At 43.5% G+C, this 18,247-nt stretch overlaps 1 long non-coding RNA gene across 1 annotated transcript in view; it reads left to right on the forward strand.

The window, feature by feature from the left end:
* Positions 1-18,247, forward strand: part of LOC104665754 — a 114,214-nt gene that overhangs the window by 80,306 nt on the left and 15,661 nt on the right. Inside the window, exons 3-8 of the long non-coding RNA XR_748456.2 lie at positions 2,921-3,021; positions 6,455-6,551; positions 8,728-8,810; positions 9,324-9,526; positions 15,565-15,648; positions 16,368-16,455. This is a non-coding gene — a long non-coding RNA (uncharacterized LOC104665754). The remainder of the gene's footprint in view (positions 1-2,920; positions 3,022-6,454; positions 6,552-8,727; positions 8,811-9,323; positions 9,527-15,564; positions 15,649-16,367; positions 16,456-18,247) is intronic.

Genomic DNA, 18,247 nt, shown 5'->3' on the forward strand with positions numbered 1-18,247 from the left:
TGTGTTTCCCTGAGTTCTGTGTTTCCCTGAGTTTTGCTCCAACAAATTAATTGAACCCAAAATGGGAACTCCAACTTGAAGCCAGTCAGTCAGAAGTTGTGGAGGCCTGGTCTTGTGACTGGTGTGTGGTGGAACGGGCAGCAGTCCTGGGGCCTGAGCCCTCAACCTGTGAGATCTGACACTATCTCCAGGTCGATCGTGATGGAATTGACACCCAACTGGTGTTCGCTGCTTGGTGGTGGGGAGAAACTCCCACACCTTTGGTCACAGACGTCTTCAGTGTGCTGATTGTTGTGGTGGTGTGAGAGTGTTAGGGGTGGCGAATATCTGGGTTACTGATGGGAAGTAGGTACAGGTCTTCAGCAACCTCATTTCTTGTCTTCTCAGAAGAAAGAGTTCAACTGAGGGGCAGAGGGCAGAGAAACAGACTGAGGCATGTTTCAGAGCAGGAGAGGAAGTTTATTAAACAGCTTTAGAGCAGGAAAGAAAGGAAAGTACACTTGGAAGAGACTCAAATGGGTGCTGTGGAGGCCAAATGGGACATTTGACCTTTTGCCTTGGGGTTTTATACGTTGGCATACTCCCAGGGTCTTGTGTCCTTTTTCCCATGATTATTCCTTTAGGTTGGGCCACCCGCATGCACAGTGGTCTGCTAATACGTGAGAGGTGAGCATGCTTAGCATGTTTACTGGAGTTGTTCAAATGCTTGCCTGTGGCATTCTTCTCTTTTCCAGTGGAATGCTCCCAAAAGGTCATATTCCACCATTTTGTCTCTTAATGCACATGCCTGAGCCTACTCACCCAATTCCTGAGCTGCTGGTTACCAATTCCAAGTGTTTTCATCTATTGTGAAATTGCCTCTCCCTTGCACCTGCAACCAATTATCACTTTTAGAGAGGCAGTGTGACAACTGCCGGACCATCACCTGATGGTCGTCTGATATTCCTGGTGGGTCAAGAAGAGCCCTCTTCTGCCTGCTCATGCCTGGCTAGCTAGCTACTGTAACAAGAGCAGGGGAAAAATGCAGTTTGGGAGAGTTTTTCCTGAAACAAATGGTATTAATCTGTTCTTGGGAAATCTGCCCCAATTACCCAAACACCTCCCATTGAGAATCACCTGCAACATTGGGGATCAAATTTCAACATGAGGTTTGGAGGGGACAAATATTCGTACCACAGCAGGCACGTTTCAATGACTGCACATGGCCCATTTTGCCTTCAGACTGGCATTCTGTTCATTTTCCAGTCAGTGGGGGCATGGCTGACATAGATCTAAATCTTGAGGCGATCCTAAACCCAGAACTTTTGTTATGAGCATCAACTTTCACCTTCACTCCACCAAGTCTCTAGCAGGGCTGGGTTACCAACAACAACATCGTCTTTGTTTACTGTCTTCTTTTCTCAGTCCTCTTCCCTCTCCTTCATCCCTCCTGGGGAAGAAATCTTAGAAACACAAAATACTAAAAAGAGAGAACAGGTGGGACCTGAGCCAGAACAAAGGTCCTGGATTGCTCACATACTGATTAACTAATGTGGGCTCTTCTGGAGGTGGCAGCTGAATCTATTGCATATTAGCTGAAACGATCACCCTTAGACCGGCCCTCCTTTGCACTCTGAGTTTATAGCAGCACTTTCCAAGTTTGGCTTTTTATCACAGCTTAAACAAATATTTTATGTGTAAAGTACAGAAAAGTGGGCCAATTGCTCTTCTCTGCCTTCTAAGAAGAATGAAACTCCTCTCAAACATTTTGCAAGAAACTAACATAATCTCCCCGACTGTGCTGGAAATAGAACACTGAAGAGCCATTTAAGAGTATGAGGCAGCCTGCGTGGTGACACTGATGAAATGGCCAGGGAATGAAACGCTTGCCCAGATGAGGACTCTTGGCGATAATGTTCCCAGAGAAACAAGGTCCTGAACCAAACCTTTCATCCATTAAACCAGTGTTTGCAAAGTGGCTCCACTGTATCTCCCCATGTCTGATCCTACTGGAACATATGCTCCTTCTCCTAAGAGGCTTATCCTTTACCAAGAAAGACAAACACACCCTTGAAACAAATAGAAATCAACTAAGTACTTAACTGAGTGATATTGACTCTAAGTGAAGGAGAGTTTCCAGGAAGGGGAATCAATGTGGGCTGAGATGCTGAAAAGGTCTACATGAAGAAGACAGAGGTTAAGCTAAGCTGTGAAGGATGAGTCAGCTTTTAGTAAAGGGAGGAATGAGGAAAGGGCATTGGAGAGGGAGAGAGAGAGAGAGTGAGAGTGTGTGTGTGTGGGTGTGTGTAAGGAGCAAAGAAGATTCTAAGACAAGGAAGTGCTAATAAGTAAGACGTACACTATTCACTCAAAATCTTAAACTCCTCCTTGTATTTCACGCAGTCCTCTGCTCCAGTTCCCTCGTCTTTCCAGCCCTACCTAACAATTCTATTTTGCTAACTGTAAATTTTCTTTTTTATACTGTATCTTGTATCCACCAGCCTTATTAATAGATGGACTTCAAATCATTTCTAATGTTTCATGTACAAGAAGAGAGAAGATTCTTCTGTCTTCCAAAAACAGGGAAGAATCTTCTCTCCTCCAAAAAAGAGAGAAGATTCTTCTCTCTTCCAAAAAGAGTGAAGATTCTTGTGAGTTCCCAGTACAAGGCTGATCACATGCTCACTAAATACTACCCAGTGGCTGAAATTGAATTTATTTCCCTCAATTGCACATCTCTGAGAGGACCAAGGAATTTCATGACTGCTATCCTAGCATTTTAAAGAGAAGATGCGAGAGACCAAAATGTTGGTAACAACTACAGAAGAATTTCTGTGAGAGACTAAAGCTCTGAAACTATAGGTTACATTCAATAACTGGCATTGAAAAGACTGATTTTGTCTTTCTTTCCCTCTGTCTCTCTCCTTTTCTTTCTTTCCAGAATTTTCCACAAATGAGTTCATTTATAAAGAGAAAGGCAAGCTTTGATGACAACACCTTCACAAAACGGGGTCCTCTGAAAACATTGGTCTGGATTGAGGAGTATGTTGCCCTGCCCGGATCCTTCAGTTCCTCCCTATAGTGTATTCAGCTTGATTCCAGCCTGAGTGTCCAGGCAGTTGGTACCCACAGCCCCTTCTGGGCCCCAGGGGAAGGCATCCTTCCCCTCCCTCCTCCTGGAGGCTCTGAGGTGGCTGGCCTCCTGCCTGGCTGTGCCAGAAAGCAGCATGACCACCAGCACTACTGTGGTCAGGACAGGAAGAAAATCTCGGGCATTCACAGCTAAACTATGGTTTGAGAAATGCTGGCGACTGAGGGTTGGCTGGGTAAAGGAATAAGAATAGCAGCTGCAATGCACTCTTTGACTCTGCCTCTCCCGAAACAGTCCCTAAAAGGACCATAGAAAGGATCACAATGTTCACGGCTGGGCTTGGCATAGTCTTAGTCCTGGGGTGAGGGCCAGTGAAAAAACCATGAGGGTTTCTTTTGGGGTCTTTCTGAGGGTAGCAAAGGGAGTCTCATGGCCCATCCTACTTCTAAGTAGCATTCTTTTGGCCCTAAGAAGGACCCGCTGGAACTCAGGATTTTTTTTCAGTCCAGTTTGAAATCCCAGATGAAATTAGCCCTGTGTGGTAGCATGCACCTCTAATTGCAGCTACTTTGGAGGCTGAGGCAGGAGAATCACTTGAACCTAGGAGGCAGACGTGGCATGAGCTGAGATTGTGTCACTGCACTCCAGCCTGGGTTACAGAGTGAGACTCTGTCTCAGAAAAATAAAATAATAAAATAAAATAAAATAAAATAAAATAAAATAAAATAAAACAAAACAAAATAAAATAAAATCCCAGATGTCTCTTCCATTGAAGACAACAAGGAAGCATTGTCCCCTTTATTTCAACCCTTGAGTCACATCAGCGTGTGCTGGTGGGACCTTAGGGTCCATATCACCCAGTCAAGTAAGAAAATCTATCCATGTTAGTTAGGTTTTTTTTCTTCCCATTGGTTCTTTTCACAGTAGAACCAAAGTAGAACATGCTTCTGCCATTGGTACACATGTCTGGCTTCTAGATAAGGAAACTAACTTTTTCTGTCCTAACTCACAGCTGTATTTAGGCCCTAAGGATCTGGGAAACAGAGATGTGACAGGTCACCTTTTTCCGCTTCATCTTCTCTTTAAAACAAATAGGCCTGGACATGGGCAAACACATCTATAGCAAAAGATTGAACACTGAATCAGGGTCATGTGCTCCATGCTTCTTAGTTATTTTTATTCATTTAAGGGAATCAGAAAAAGCACAGGAGGCCCTCAGGACATGAAAATTAAATGTGGCAGCTGAAACTGGCATCTGCAGGCGCAGCTCAAGCAGGCTGGCACCGCTAAGCAAGGCATTTAATAGGAGTTGAGGCTGCTCTAACCAAACTGAAGAAAACCTGGGCAGGGGGCCATTTAAAGGAAACAAGTTCCCTCTCTTCTTAGAACTAAGCTCACATACTGTCTTCCAGCTAAGGAGAATAAGAGGGGGCTTGTTTAAAGGGCATTCAATGTCAATGACTGTTTTTTTCTCCATAAAGACTGACAGTTTAAAGAGAATCTGTTGGCAGGCTGATTGCAATCTTGTTTGTACCAGAGCAATAGGAATCTTGGTTATAAATATGCAAAGCATCATGAAAAGATCAAGGCTCAGTGGCTGGGGTGCAAATTGGTCTGGGCTGTTTACTGCATGAGGAATGCCTTCCCTCCATCCTCCTCTCCCAGTGCAATCCCACACACAGAGAAGAATCCATGAAGACAAATACCTTGCCATGTCCCACTCTCCTGCTTCCCAGGGCTTATTCTGGTGTGGGCCTGGCTCTGGGGAAAGATTCACACCTGGGCAGGAAGGACAAGGTGGAGAGAGGTTGGACAAGGAAATGAGCTCCCTGATCCAGGACCTGGCCTGCTATAATTTTTGGCTCAAATAGAGTGGCTTGCTGTTGGACTAACCATGAATTTGGGTCTGCTTCAGTAATTTCTGAGAGATGAGAGGAAGTAATGCAAACTCAGTGTTCACTCCAGCCTGGACAGGTCTCCTTAGGGTCAGGCCAAATTCTGTTCCAGAAAAGGAAGATTAACTCTGTGAGGAAGTCCCAGGCTTGGCATCCTGGCTCTGTCATTTAGGGGGCCCTGGGTTCTTGGGCAAGTGGCTCGGCTGGTCTCCTCACACCACCTTTCTCTGTCCTGCCAAGGTTGCTGTGTGTGAGGATGAAAGGAGACAATGAGTATAATGCATCATGCCTGGGACAAGGGAGGCACCCAGTCAATGGAAGCTATGACTAAAGGTCTGAACTAGGAGTTGGAGAGAATGGTAGGAATTGTGGGACTTTCTCCTCAGTTCAGCTAAAAACCAGATCCTTGTCACACAGCCAGGAAAGATTAGGCACGCAGACACTTCGAAGCGGGGAGGGTTATGAAATTTATTGGGCGAAAAGGAAAAAGACTCTCAGCAAAGTGTGAGGGGTTGCTGTTAACAGGCCCCCATCTCACAGAGTGAATTCCAGGTTACCACACAGGAATAGGAGGGCCAGGCTTCCCCTTCCTGCAAATGGAATGAATTTCCGTGCCTCCACTCTGTTCTCCCAATGCGCAGGCCTATTGGAGATTCTCCGGGGACCATTTATACTTGGCTGTCTCAGAACGGTCGTTCACTGCACTGTCTGTCCTGCGGCTTCCCAGGAGTTTAAGGAGTTTACTTAAAACCCTTTTCCTGGCTTTGCTTTGTTCTGCTGTTCAGTCTTCCATCAGCCTGGGCCTACTTCTACCTGTTGCCATTCTTATGCCAAGTCTTAATGTGCACTCGCTCCCTTCATGAGCAGATTCGAATTTTTAATCCTTCTGTCCCCACATTTCCTGCCTTGTCACTTTCCTCAAGGAAACAGGATATAAAGCACTGGAATGGAGTGGGGACATTGTCTTCTTCATTCAGTTAAAATTTTTTTAAATCTTTGAGTGCCAGATCCCGGGAATTTCTTAGCCTACATTGGTGAAGCAATTGGCCCATGGATGCTTCACTTGTTTCTGTAAGAAGCAAGTCTAGAATTTAGTCTCCTAAATGTGAAAGAGACAGAAAGAAGAATCATTCTATCAGGGCAGAGTATAGGGAAACCCTAAGGCATAGTGCAGAACCCTGGAGCAAGTAGTTGCTGAAGATAGTTAGCACCCCTAAGCCAAGAGGGACCAGGGAGAGACTGCCTGGCAGGAGATGTGGTCTGCAATGGAGGGAGGCTGACAGCCTGGGTCCACCTTACTAGAGAGGAAAGAGGGGGAAAAATACCCTAGCCTCACTCTCCCCACTCCTCAGATTTGCCTGTGTTCCCCATAGGCTGAATCCCACAGGAGTGAGAGGGCCTGGACCCCTGTGGCAATCCCTCTGATCAGCCTTCTTCCCAGGGTGGAGAGCAGCGTGGAGAGCAGGGTGGAGAGCAGGGTGGAGAGCAGGGTGGAGCAGCATGAAGTACACATCACTCCAACAGAAGAGAAGCAATTTGGAGGAGAAGAAAAATCAGTCCTTCATGAAAGGATCACACTGATCTTGGTAAGTGTAAACTCTAGATGCCCATATGATATAGTTTGGCTGTGTCCCCACCCAAATCTCATCTGCAGTTGTAGTTCCCCTAATCCCCATGTGTTGTGGGAGGGGCCCCATGGGAGGTAATTGAATCCTGGGGGCAGTAATTCCCATGCCGCTGTTCTCATGATAGTGAGTGAGTTATCACGAGATCTGATGGTTTTATAAGGGGCTTCTCCCGCTCTTGCTTGGCACTTCTCCTTGCTGCTGTCATGGGAAGAAGGACATGTTTGCTTCCCCTTTTGCCATGATTGTAAGTTTCCTGAGGCCTCCCCAGCCCTGTGGAACTGTGAGTCAATTAAACCTCTTTCCTTTGTAAATTACCCAGTCTTGAGTATGTCCTTATAGCAATGTGAGAACAGACTAATATACCATGTCAGTGAGCCCTCACCCTCTGAACCTACAACCTACTAATTCCTACTAATTTTTCTTGCAGAGTATCTCCAGCAAAATATCAAATTTCCATTGTACAATTTCTTGTTTAAAGAGACTATCAGTTGTTTATGACTATATTAGGAAATTTACAAATAAATAAACTAGAGTTATCACAACAAACAAAACACTGTTTGGCAAGTATATCAGTAAAGATTGCAACAGTGAAATGACCAAAGTCACCTAGTGAGCAAAGAGCCTTACTATGATATTTTTCCATGTGGCTTACCTCCCTCAGAAAAGCTGAGGTATATCAAGTACACCTACCCCTGATACCCTATTTTTTATAACACCTCCATCCATGAATAAAGTGGACATGGAGCTCCCAGTCACTTCCTTTCCTGACATGCTCCCTTTTTCTTTGCAACCACTATCAGGTCAACCAAAGCTTGCAATACCTAGTTTTCCCATCTACTGGATTAACAATGAAGAGCATAGGCCTTTCTCTGGCTGCATTTTTTCTCTGTGCTGATTGAAGGTTAAAATGGAAGGTTTTTGTACGTTGTGTTTCCTGGAGACAGACTCTGAGACAGAGAGTTACATGCAGAAGGTTTACTGGGGGAGTGTCGGGAGAGACAATGTCAGGAGCTGAGGAAGGCAGGATTGGACAAAGACAGAAGCTGATCCACAATGCAGCTGCAATAGGGGTCTCAGCCCTTCCTGTGGGAAGCTTTGGAGCTGGGTTGGCCTTTCAGAGATGTCCTGACTGAAGAAAATGTGTCAGCCTTTGTTTCCTCACATCAGTCAGTTTCCTCACAGTCAGATGGCCACTGGCCATCTCTGGGAGAAAGTGCAACCTTAAGTGAAGGAGTTCTCTGTAGCCAAGGGCAATTCCCAGTGAGCCATGTAGTTATGAATTGTCAGCAGCTGAGAGTCCCAGCAGCTGAAGCATGAGTGTGTTGCCTCTTTAGAGAGAACCCTGACAGACTTACAGCATCCCCTCATCCCACATAGATCCTCTCAGCTTCCAATGAGTCTTGTTTCTTATGAAAACTTGGACACACCAGTGGGATGAGCTCTAGCTTTTCTGCTGTAGCTGCCTTCACGTTCATAATGGATGCTCATTGCCTTTATCCTCTACCCCTCATTCTGTGTTTGTGTCACCCTCAGCCAGCACTTCTGTTGGTCTAGGTGGCTAGTCTAGGGGGGTGCCTAGACCCTCAGCACTGAGGAATATAAGGCCCTGGTTACCAGGTCCTTTTCAGGCTATGGCTGCTTTACCTGAATGTATACACTAAATGTAGGCATGGAAGAGCCAAAAGACAGCACAGCCAAGGCCCTATGGGCAGGAAAGGCAAGCCCATGCCTAGAATAAGTATCGATCCTAGTCAAGATGAATTGTTCCTCCATCTAGGATTGAAAAGATTCAAAGGGATTGATTTGGTACCAAAAGACTGGTTGCTTTCATTGAGTGAGGGTGCCATATTGGGGACCCATTGCCCTTTGTTGCAGGCAGGTTGGATGGACACTCAGCAGCATCCATAGTTAAATCAGCCTTTGTAAGTGTGCTGTTGGGGCTATGCATGAGCCTTTATTTCTGCCATCATGGCTACTCTGTTCATGAATCCACTGTATAAGCACTGGGGTGGAAAAAAAAGAGGCTGCCTGATATCTACTAGCCGAGCCAGTTTGTTACGTAGCGCCTCTTTTGCAGTATATGCTATCCAGTGGGCATTAACAAAATCTTCACAATTTGTGTACAGCCCCATAGGCTCATCCCAGTGCCTCCTCTGCAGACAATCTTGTCCTCAGTCTTTCAATTGTTTTCTTCCCATGCCCTGACAAACGAACCAGGTAATTGGCTGCATGCCCTGTCTCTAAGGACCATACCAACTATTTTAGGTTGGGTAGCATGGAAACCAGACTCTGAGACAGAGTTGTAGGCAGAGGTTTATTGTAGATAGCACTCATGAGATACAACTTTAGGGAACTGAGGGAAGCAGGATTGGAAAGGGGGCAAATTGAATGAGGTCTGACTTCTTTATCCTCATATCAGTCATCGGTCCCAGGTTGCCCCAGGCAGGAGCTCATAATCTTGAATGAGACATAGCTTCAGCTTAGAGGGCAATTTCTAGTAAGGGACATAGCTATGTATTGTCAACAAACAATATTTCCAATAGCTGGGAAATGGTTGTGTCAGACCTCAAGAGGTGATCTAGGTAGTATACCACAGTAACCATTCTAATGTTATATCATCAATTTTTTTCCAATTCTGGTTAAGGTTTTATCTATTGCTGTGTAAGAAACTGCCCAAAATTTAGTGACTTGAAACAACAATAAACACTCATTATTTTGTACTTTTTGTAGATCAGGAATTTAGGAGGAGCTTACCTAATGGCACCTGATTACCTAATGGCATCCTCACCAGCTTACCTAATGGCACCCTCACCTGGTTCTGGCTCCGGGCCTCTCACAAGATTGTACACATGATGATGGCCAAGCTTGCGGTCATCTAAAGGCTTGACTGGAGCTGGAGGCTACACTTCCAAGATGGCTCACTCATATTGCTAGTAAGTTGGTGGTGTCTGTTGGCAAGAAACCCCAATTCCTGGTCATATGAATCTTTCCATAGGGCTGTCTTCATAACAGGGCAGCTGGTTTACCTCTAAGCAAATAATTCAAGAGAGAGAAAGGCAGAAGCCACAATGTCTTTTGTGACCCAACCTTGAGAGTCACATACCATCATTTCTACAATGTCCTGTTGCTTGTGCATGTTGACACTATTCACTGTGGGAAGAGACTACACAAGGACATGGATACCGGAAGGCAGAGACCCCTGGGGTCATCTTGGAGACTGGCTACCACAAGAAGTTTGACAGATCTAGAAGTCTTGAACCAAAGGTCCTTCTGTCAAATGCTCTTGTCATTTTGATAATAAACTCAGTGTCTTAGAGGTGCTAACAAAAAGGTTATATGTACCCAGGAATTGAAAGCGGCTGGAATTCAACTACTTGAGTGCCATCATGTTTTTTTCCTGCTACATGGTTTAATAAAGTACATATAACTGTGTTTCTGTAAAGCTGTCTATCACTGCAATAATCTCCCATTACAGCAGACTTTGCCATAAATTTAAAAGATATTATTTCTTACCCTAGAAATAGGTTGCAAAATCATGTCATTGTGCTCAAGCAGCTTGTGCCATGAAACTGCAACCTTTCTGATTTCTCACATTTTCCAGGATTCTGTAGAGAAGCCTTACATGTCACCATCTGGGAGATCTTTATGATTACTTTACCCTTCTATTCAGCATGAGTTATCTAAGTTTATTATTGGTAATTATAGTTATGAGCAGTGATTAAGTTCTGCTAGACAGATAAACTTTTCCTGAAGGGCACTGCAAAGAAAGAAAAATACATAGGTCTTGCTCGTAAAGGCATTAGTATCTTGTGAGAGCAAAAGCACAAATCCATTGTGAGCCCATAAGAACTATGCAGATGGCTGTGCGTGTTGACTCACGCCTGTAATCCCAGTATTTTGGAAGGCCGAGGCAAGTAGATCACCTGAAACCAGGAGTTCGAGACCTACCTGGCCAACATGGTGAAACCCCATCTCTATTAAAAACACAAAAAATAGTTGGTGTGGTGGCAGGCACCTGTAATCTCAGCTACTCAGAAGGCTGAGGCAGGAGAATCGCCTTGAACCCGGGAGGCAGAGGTTGCAGTGAGCCAAGACCATGTTGTACTCCAGCCTGGGCAACAAACGAGTAATTCCGTCTCAAAAAAAAAAAAAAAAAAAAAAAAAAGAAGTACGCAGATGTAGCAACTAAATGGGAAACTTCCATGGGAATGAAATCTTAATAAAGCTCTCCCTGGCCTCTATCTCTCAGCAAAAGTTTTTCTAACCTAGAAAGAAACCCGATTTGAAAATAGAAGAGCAAAGCCCTCAGCTAGCTTCATGTCAGGGATGGACTGGAGGAGAGGAGAGGAGGGGCCCGTCATTGCTGCTTGTCACCTTAGTGGCTTAGAGGAGTCAACATCAGCTATAAATAGAATGCTGCCTCCATGACGCCCTCTCTACCCAGCAGATCACACCACATCCCCTTGACTGAGGGATGCCCTTTTGCCCAAGGCTCTAATTCATTTCCATGACTACCAGGAAGGTCAGAACAAACACATTTCTACCAAGAGGAGCCACATTTATTTTGAAGATAGAAAATCAATACCCTTATTATGTGGAGGTATGTACATTGCTTTAGAAGCATTGTATTCAGGTCTGATAGAAAAAGTCTACGTAACTTGAACTTAGTTTACATGCTGGGCTTGGAATTGAAAGGAATGTTATCTTCCATTTATCCACTTAGTCATTCAGCAGATTTATTGCTCATGAAGGAACTCTGTTAGGCACAAAGAATCACCCAGAGCTCAACAGGATAAATAAATAGGGTGTCTGTCTTAAGGAACTCAAACAGATGGGTAAACAGATAAAAACAATATAAGTTGATACATCTCATGATAGAAATAAGCACTGAGGTTTGGGAGAAAATCTCGAATTCGGTAGGTAAGGAAGGGGAAGAAAGTGTGCTCTGAGCAAAGGCAGTAGCATTTTCTAAGACACAGAAACCAGAAAGAACATGATTTGTTCAGTTAATTACTAACTATGGCTAGAATTTCAATAATTTGTGGGGAAGGGATACTAGATGGGCTTGACGTGGGTCTGATCAGGACAGGTGTAGGAAGCCCTACTTAGGAGGTGAGATTTACTCTGAAGGTAACTGAGAACTTCTGGAGAACCTTATGCAGAGTGTAATGATTAGATTTGTGCATGCTGCCACACTCCCCTCCCCCTAGGTACAAAAGAAAAAAAAAAAAAACCACTCTGGAAACAGCAAAAAAAGGACAAGAATGGATGAGAATAAATCCCTAAGGAACTCTTGCATTTATGGGGAAAACAGAGCCAAGAAGAAGACTTAGAAGGGGAAGTCACAGAAGTAAGAAGAAACCCAAGAGAGAGTAGTTTTATGGATTCAAGAAATAGGAAGAGACAAGAGTGCCCAAGGCCACAGAGAGCTCAAGAAAGGCAAGGATTGGGCTGGGTGTGGTTGCTCACTCCTGTAATCACAGCACTTTGGGAGGCCAAGGCGGGCGGACCACCTGAAGTTAGGAGTTCAAGACCAGCCTGGCCAACATGGCGAAACCTCATCTCTACTAAAAATACAAAAATTATTGAGGCCTCGTGGCGTGTGCCTATAATCCCAGCTACTCGGGAGGCTGAGGCAGGAGAATCCCTTGAACCCAGGAGGTGGAGGTTTCAGTAAGCCGAGATCGTGCCACTACACTCCAGCCTGGGCAACAGTGCAAGACTCCATCTCAAAAAAAAGGAAAAAAAGAAAAAGAAAGGCAAGAATTGAAGTGTGTTCAGTGGATGAGCAACAAGGAAGGAATCAGAGCCTCAAGGGGAGAACTTTCTGTGAAGAAGGACAGGCAAAAGCAGGTAAGGAAGAAACGAGAAAGAGGAAGAGGAGACAGCAAGTGCCACCTTTTCTAAGATCCTCACTCTGAAGAAAAGAAAGTCTCTCTTTGGATGAAAATATGTACTTGAGAGATTTTCTTTTCATTTTTTTTTTTTTTTTAAGAGGGGGGAGATTTGAGAACGTTCCTGTGTGAGTGGAAGATACAGGAAAGAGTGCGGGTGATTATAGGAGCAAATTTCCAGAGATGTGGAAAGGAATGAGATCTAAAGCATGGGTGGAGAGCCTTGCCTGAGACTGGAGGAAGGACCCCTCTTCTGTTGCCCAAAGAGAGCTGGGGCGGGGTGGGGGGATGGATGCAGGTGAGGGAGCAGGCTGCCTAGTGCTGCACTGGGGGGGCTTTTGCTCTCACATCATCATCTATACGGTAGCGGGTAAAGTCCTTCCCTGCGTGTGCCAGGAAGGTATGGGTGAGCGTGAAGACATTGAGACAACTAGGTAAGTTTGAAATAGACACTGTGGAGAATGAAAGAAGCTGTTCAGGGAAACCTGGAAGAATTCTTGTCTTAAGATGAGGGCTCCTTTCCTCAAATACAAGAAGGAAAGAGAAAGTTTGATTCCTTTAGATTCTGTGATGTTAGGCAATGTAGGTAACTTCCCAGGCTTTCTTCTTCCTTGTATGAATTGTTTCAACTTTCAGTTCAGTTTCTTTTCTACTCCTTAATAAAAAGAAAAAAAGAACTATACATCAGCTAACTGGCAGTGTGTCAACTGAGGAGAGATGGCACTTCCTCTCTACGTGCCTGTAAAAACAAAGTGACTCAGCTTCTGGTGTATTAATTAGAGACCAGTTTACTTCCATGGAAATAGAGTCTATTGTACCATCTTTATATATTTAAACCTTTAGTGACAACAACTTTTGGAATGCATCCAGAGCAAAACGCTGGAGAGGCTCTCAATCTACAACAACTCTTGTTTCCCAAAGTAGATTCAACTCAGTCAGTTGTTCGTGAAGCACCATCTATCCACCTATAACAATCTTGCATTATAAAATCCAGATTGAATGCTCCAGTTTTGCTTAGGGCACAAATAACAACTTCATGCCATTTTGTACCTCATTTGTGGAAAATATTATGATCATAGTCATAGCATAACTCTTAAAAATTTAATTTTGATCATTCTTCCTTTCAGAATTCTTCCATGATTAAAACAAAACAAAACAAAACAAAACAAAACAAACCTCAAACCCTCTAGCTGACACTGCTCTCTTCGACCAGTGCTCCAAAGAGTGAAATGAGGAGAGGCTTAAAGATGAAATCAGTGCATGAGAATGGAGAAGAAAATAATAAACTTAAATCCCCAAACCAATTATTTCTCAGAAACAAAGCCTGTGTCTCTTTTGCTTAACTTTTATTTCTGAGAACACAGAATCCCTGGGCTTGTTGCAAGGGCCATTCCCACTGAGCCCTCAGGAGACTACCACAGCCATTACTATTGCATTTGGGGAGCCTGACTCCCCTGCATGGTGGAAAATAGTGACAATCACTTGGCTTCTGCCACCAGCACTTTTTCATTTTATTTACATTAAAGGGACAATGTTAGTGTGCTGGAGTGCGCAACTAGTAGTCCCCAGGACAACCAGGATTGGACAGTGTGCAACAAAGGCAGGACTGGAGAGTATGCTCTTCTGCTCCTCTCTTTCTTGTGGCATGGATTCTGTTGTTCATGGCCCACATTCTTTCAAACTATGTTACAATATATCAGTGCTACCTACTTGTCATTTATCCATTCGTTTTTTGGACCTACTGTCTATCTCCCTATGAAACTGTAAGTACCAAGAAGATGGGATTAGGACTCCTTTGTTCACTTTTGTGAACAAAATCCCAGTACTTAGAATAGTGCCTGGCACAAGGAGATGCTCAATAAGTATTTTCTGAATTAATTAAATAATTCAATGTGGAAGTCTTGTGTTGATTCTCTTTTCACAATCATGCATTCACAGAATATCAGGATGGGTAGGGGCCTGGATTCCTGAACATCTGAAAACCACAAAGTTCCCAACTCAGACGGTGAAATGATGCTTTCTCTTTCTTTAGACTCATGGCTGAGAGTGTGACATTTGTTATTATTCTCGCCTGTTCCAAATGAGGCTGAAGAGACCTCAGAGGGTTTGTTGTTCCTTTCATTCTCATGAGATGAACAGTTGTTTTCCGTAATGTAAATGGTGTCACAGAATCATGTATTTGCAGGCTAAAAGATCATCTGTTTAGGCCAATTTCACAATAATAGAATCTTTTGAGCCATTTTTAAGCAGAGTATAACCTATGGAATCCATATATATTTCCAAAATCAAATCATGTTAGCTCTTATTAGAATAATCATATGCCTTATTTTTCAAATGGGATACTCAGATACTGAAAGGGGAAGCTATTGATAATCACACAAGACAAAATTCACAAATTGAGACTATCCTAGGAAAACCAGAGTGAATATATGATTATTCATAAGCAATTGATTTACAGGATATTTAAAAACATGAGGTCCATGGAGAGAGAAATAGTTGACAAGGGTGAGAAGCTTCTAAGGAGTTTTTCTTCTTTAGCTATTAGACAAAGTTTTTCATAAAGTATCTCTTGTTGGAAAGACCTGTCCTCAATCACTGTTAGGAACTTATTTTGACTTCAACAAACTCCTCGATATTGACATTCACATTTTCTTACCACATCCAGCCTGCATGCTACATGTGAAGATTTACAGATGCCAGCAATCATCAATTCAGAACAACCTTTGTTTTTTCCTGAGCTCAATAAGTCCAAGACCTTTATACCACCTTCTTTCTTTTCTTATTTTTTAATTTTTTTCTAATTTTTTAAGCAGACTTTTTAGTCTTCTTTGTGCCTTTTGCAAGTTCCCTCTGGGTCCAACTAACATTTGATATCCAGAATCACACCTAACATTAAAGGAAGGGTCTGGTTGGTGCTATTTCTACTGTACCATAGCTATGAAAATTTTCTTGCAAAGAGAATGCAGCACTTGATACTCTAACAATGATAGGTCAACATCAGGCCATGAACACTCTGTTAAGAACTGAAAACACCTTAGAAGCACCTGTTAAGCTTCTATCTCACTATTGTCTTTCAGAAGCAATTACAGCTCACTGCAGTCTTGACCTCCCAGGCTCAAGCAAGCCTCCTGCCTCAGCCTCCCAAGTAGTTGGGACTACAGGTGTGTGCCACTGCACCTAGCTAATTATTTTTTATTTTTTATTTTTGGTAGAGATGGGGGGGGGGGTCTCACTATGTTGCTCAGGCTGGTCTTGAACTCCTGGCCTCAGGCAATCCTCCTGCCTCAGCCTCCCAAACTGTTGGGATTACAGATGTGAGCCACCATGCCTGGCTTAACTGCTTATTCTTAAACTTTTAAGTTACCATTTTTTTACCATTTGTGGTAAGGAGTTACCACAATGACCTCCAGTTTATCTTGTCTAAAGATTAGATATAAATGAGTTTTCTAATTTTGTGATTGTAGAGTGCTCCTTCTGTAAGCGTTTGGTGTGAACAAAGCAGTTAGCAGACATTTGAATGTCACAGGGTTGAGAATGTGGGGATTGCCTTGTGCTGGGGACAAACAGTACCCAGAAGGCACACTTGCCAAGAAGAACACACTGATCTTTGAATGCATGCATTGTACCCTCCTTGATTCTTGCTTGGCTGACCCAGGTACACAAACTCCAAGACTGGCAGGGCCTAAAGGGCCCCTCTTTGGCAAATGAAATCCCCCCTTGTTCCGGGTGACAGGACTAGGCAGCAGTTTCTTCCAGTCCAGACAAGCCTTCCTGAAGATGGAACATTGTGTCTCCAGACATCATTTTGGTTTTAGTGAAGTCTGTGCCTCTCATCCGGTATGATTCCTTCCAAAAAGCAAGCACTATTCCTATCTTCCAGATCTCTTTCAATGCAGAAGTTTAAAGAAGACACTTAAAAATGTGTTTAAGATCTCTTTAAACTGAAGTCTTCTGAACAAGTGAAACAGGTATGTCACATTTTAATTCAAGCTTAAACAAGCCACTGAAGATTGAATCTTACCTCCTTTTACAAAGTAGATGGGTTCCAAAAACTTTTGGGGAGAGTTGAACTACCATATAAGGCCAAGGAATTTGTCATTTAAATGAACCCATAGACATCTTTTAGTAAAAGGAAGAATTTCTCTTTCTACTTTTACCTCATCCCCTTTCCTTTCTTTCTTTGATGTTTTGTACATCGTATTTTCCAATATTGGGTTATGCAAAGTGAAAAATATTTTTAATGTTCCTAAGTCTGCAATTTATACTAAAAAATAATTACTGTTATGCAAAAGGATGTGGAGGTAGTTATGTCTTTTACACAGACCCTCCTTAGAAGAGGTTTATCTTCTTCCCTACCTGCCATCCTTTCTTCCCACACTCAATTCAAATGGAAGATGGACTTTTTCATAAGGCGAGATCATTATTCCCAAATCAGTGAAGTAATCATCATTTTCCTGGTGTGCCTTCTCTGCCATTCTTACTTAGCTTTTGTGGGCAGTGCCCTGAAAACCAGGCTTTGCCTTGTCAATCACACAGACAGAAAGTACATTTAGTCCTTTCACAGACCTATAGCTTATGGCAGACGGCAGGAATGACCCCAGATCTTGCTGGAAATAGTAACATAGAAATAGAAATCTATGGGATGTAGCTTCCCTCTAGAGTTTTAAAATGAAGCCAAGAAGAAACAAGGTTCATATTTAAGGAGAATGTTACCTCAAGGAACTCAACTCCACCTTAAAAAATACCTAGTATTCATTTGACAAGAAATTAGCAGTTACAAGGAAGATCTAGCAAATGATGGTGGCTTTTCATTGTACATTCCTTTTTTTTTTTTTTTTTTTTTGAGACAGAGTTTTGCTCTTGTTGCCCAGGCTGGGGTCCAAAGGCACAATCTTGGCTAACCGCAACGTCCACCTCCCGGGTTCAAGCAATTCTCCTGCCTCAGCCTCCCAAGCGCTGGGATTACAGGCATGCATCACCACACCGGGCTAATTTTGTATTTTTAGTAGAGATGGGGTTTCTCCATGTTGGTCAGGCTGGTCTCGAACTCCCAACCTCAGGTGATCCAACCACCTTGGCCTCCCAAAGTGCTGGGATTACAGGCGTGAGCCACCGCACCCGGTCGTTCATTGCACTTTGTTAATTCTATATTCACAGACCTGGTCCAGGGAGTCTCCCCAGCTTGAGTAAGCCAGAGCCACAGGCACTTCTGTGTTTGCCTGGAAAATGCACTGCTTTTTTTACTTTTATTCATTTCCTTCCTTCCTTCCTTCTTTCTTTCCTTCCTTCCTCCCTCCCTCCCTCCCTCCCTCCCTCCCTCCCTCCCTTCCTTCCTTCCTTCCTTCCTTCCTTCCTCCCTTCCTCCCTCCCTCCCCTTCCCTTCTCCCTTTCTCCCTCCCTCCCTCCCTCCCTCCCTCCCTCCCTTCCTTCTTTCCTTCCCTCCCTCTCTGCTTTCCCACTCCTTCCTTCCCTTTTTTCCCTTTCTTCTTTCCATCTCTCCTCCTTCACATTTTTTTTTGTAGAGAAAATTGTGGTGATGGGCAGTGAACAGAAGGGAGCTACCATCCCTGGAAAAACTTCTACTGATGTGGCCCACTGAAATCTTGCCAAACTGTGGAGACCAGCCAATGCCAAAGTTGTAGATTGGTTCCTTTTATTTTCTCTAAAATAAAAATATCTAAAAGCCAGCAAACAAATCCCTTGTATATGAGATGCAATGTTTTGCAGATTATGGGAAGTTGATAAAATTGGTTGAAGATT

The sequence above is a fragment of the Rhinopithecus roxellana genome, chromosome 3, assembly GCF_007565055.1.
Source record: "Rhinopithecus roxellana isolate Shanxi Qingling chromosome 3, ASM756505v1, whole genome shotgun sequence".
NCBI lineage: Eukaryota > Metazoa > Chordata > Mammalia > Primates > Cercopithecidae > Rhinopithecus > Rhinopithecus roxellana.